The following is a 3,171-nucleotide window of genomic DNA, read 5'->3' as shown; positions in this document are numbered from 1 at the left end:
TAAGAACTAAGATGGAACAGTTCTGTCAATTAACTTTTTGGTCTAGATGGGGTTGACCAGTTCATATCCAAACAGTAGATGTTGGGCCGACGTACGTTTCGGTGAATGTCACCTTCCTCAGGGCAAAGGACAACATGTAAGAAGATATATATATAACATAGATACAAATTCTCTACTTATTTTTTAAAGAGCGAGGGCATGGCACAGTTTTCTGAAAATAAAGAGAAACGTTTGTAAATATAATCTTTCTTTATACTCATTTGTTATCTGACATTGTAATTCAGTGGCATCAACTATATACATAATTTTACATCACTTGTAGGGTTTTTAACTGCTCATATAAAGCAACAAAACAATCTTATCAGTGTTGAATCTAAATAGGGTAAAGAGCTTTATAGATAGGAAAGAGGAGTAGTGATTTAGAAGACAGGTTCCACCAAAGTTGTTCACCCAGTGTGCAAGAAACATTTTTCTAGGTGGTGTTCTGTTTTTATGGAATGAGAATGATGATGTTTATACCTATTGGGTAGATGGTCAGAGAATGGAAGGCACTGAAGAGCATACTCTGGCTGTTATTTTAGGCGTATACTGTAAGAGATATAGGGATATATGTGAATATATAATTACATTAGACTGAGGTTGAAGACTTAAGTGGTATACAAATCGCGCCATATTACCTTAATTGCATGGGGTTTTTTCAAAAGTTGAGAGTCCGTTAGAAATGAAGGGCGGAGGGCCTCTATATGTCATGCATTCCTTCTGTATAGGAGAAGGTGGTAAGTCTAATAAGTATATGAATGTTGGCAGCCAAAAGAGCGAAGATTTTAAAGAAAATGATAATGAAAATACCTAATCGCTTTTACTCTGTAGTATTCGAATATTTGGGTAGTACAGTTCAGCCAGCCTCTATATCTGTGATGAAATAACAGGGTATAATATGCCTGTTACAAGGAGTTTGCTATATTGCTTATTGGCATTTGAGATAAACATATATGAGCATGCCAAGGTAGTATAGTACTCTATGGAGTCATTCTCATTAAAAGGAACAGTGTACCTTACTGCACGTAATATTGCGTGTCAAATTTATGGCATAGAAAGTTACGAGAGATTGCATAAAAAATGCCCGAAAATACTGCGCCATTGCCATTAACACTGTATGGTGAATAAACCCCTAAACCTGCTTGCCTTAGAAGAGTAGGAGCTAGGTATATGGTTCATTATATTCTCCTTTTACAGGACATTGGATATGGGAACAGACGTTCTTAGGATATGTGGGAAATGGAATTACGAATCAGGTGACATTAATCATGCTTTCAAATAAACGTTGCTGCTTTTGCTGGGTACATTGATGTTAAAGGTCTGAGAACAATATTTTTTGAAACACAACTAAAACACAGGGGATTTCTCTGTGTTTTGCTTTAAATTAAAAGCTACAAATAGTACAAAATAATGTAAGGCTGCGAAGGGTTTACAGTCACTAAATGCGATCTGCTAAGGTTAAGCAGACACAAACGAAGCGTAGCGTAGTTGTCCTCTTACCTGATTATGAGAGGGCTGGTGCCGCGACCGGGGGTTCCTGGGACTGAGCCCAATGTGAAAGATTTACAAGTGTTTGTGGAGGGTTTAAATACAGCCTTAATGAGGTAAATATTTCGAACAGGTGGGTAACTATGAACATGAAAATAGGACTGAAGCATTGCCTTAATACGGCGGAAACTAGATATGGATGACGGACTAAGGCTGTGGCGGCCATGTTGGAATGGGTTTTGGTAATGATAACTTAATAGCAAATGAAAAGGAATTAGGTACACTTAGAAAGTGTTATTATATAATTTCTGTGAGGAGAAAAAGAAATTTATGGAGGTTCACAGTTTCCTTTTGCATAGATGGTCTTGCACATAGCACACCGGGTGTGGAGTATTTTTAGGTGGTAAACTGATCAATATCAGATAGAAAACACAGTAACATCATTATAATGTTACTATCCAGGAGATTTCTTCATTATGTCCAAATCAGACTGTGTCCAGGTGGTGAATCCAAAATGTTTCACGTTTTTTGCGGAAATTTGATGAGTCCTTACCTGGTGGTACATAGACATGTTCCAAAATCTGCCATTGCATGTCTTTCTCCGTATGACCGTATTGGAGATAATGGGGTACCATAGGCGCATTTGTCTTTTGCGTTCTGATTGCAGACTTGTGTTCGGAGAATCTAGTGCGAAATTCTCTGGACGTCTCACCTATGTACCCTATATCACACGGGCACTTGATAAGGTATATGACATTTATAGTTCTACAATTTGTCATTTCTTTTAGATTTCCGTGTTTCTGGCCATATGTCCATTTCTCGCCAGGGATTATCTGATCGCATGCAAGGCAGTTACCACATTTGTGGTTCCCTTTCGGCAGGGGATTCACATCAATGGTTTTCTGTTTGTTTTTGTCTTTGTTTTTCCACCTGCTGTGTACCAACTTATCTCGGAGATTTTGGTTCCTTCTGAATGCAAGAGTTGGTTTACATAGTTTACCTTCCTGGTCATTGATGTTTAGAATTTTCCAGTTGTTATAGATCACCTTCCTTATCTTGTTGTTGATAGTGGAGTGGTTCAGTACACATACGAGTTTCTGTTCTTGGGATTTTGGTGTTGGATCTAGCAGAACATCTCTGTTATAATATTTCGCTCTCTTCATAGAGTTGCGTATGAGGCGTTTGGGGTATCCTCTTGCAAGTAGGCGTTCTGTTAATTTGTTGGCGTGTACCATGAAGTCTTTGATAGATGTGCAATTTCTTTTTATTCGTAGAAATTCCCCAAACGGAATGGAGTCCTTCTGGCAGTTTGGGTGGTAACTGCCATGTTCCAAGATGGTATTTTTGGCTGTCGGTTTGTGATATAGATCGACTGTCAGTTCTCCTTTAGTGTGTCGTATCCATATATCTAGGAATTCCACTTTGTCTGAAGAAAAGTTATGGGTGAATTTTAAATTTGTGTCTGCCAAGTTTAGCCATTCAATGAATTCATTTAGCATGTCTTCTGTTCCCGACCAGATTAAAAAGACATCATCAATAAATCTATGCCATCTGGAGATGTTTTCGAAGAAAGGCGCAATTTCATTGAAGATGTTTTTACGCTCGAATTCTCCCATATATATGTTGGCTATGCTGGGGGCACAA

This window comes from Lissotriton vulgaris, unplaced genomic scaffold (assembly GCF_964263255.1).
Source record: "Lissotriton vulgaris unplaced genomic scaffold, aLisVul1.2 SCAFFOLD_5486, whole genome shotgun sequence".
NCBI classification, from domain to species: Eukaryota; Metazoa; Chordata; class Amphibia; order Caudata; family Salamandridae; genus Lissotriton; species Lissotriton vulgaris.
The sequence above is the reverse complement of the archived record's forward strand: the minus strand, read 5'-3'. Positions refer to the sequence as shown.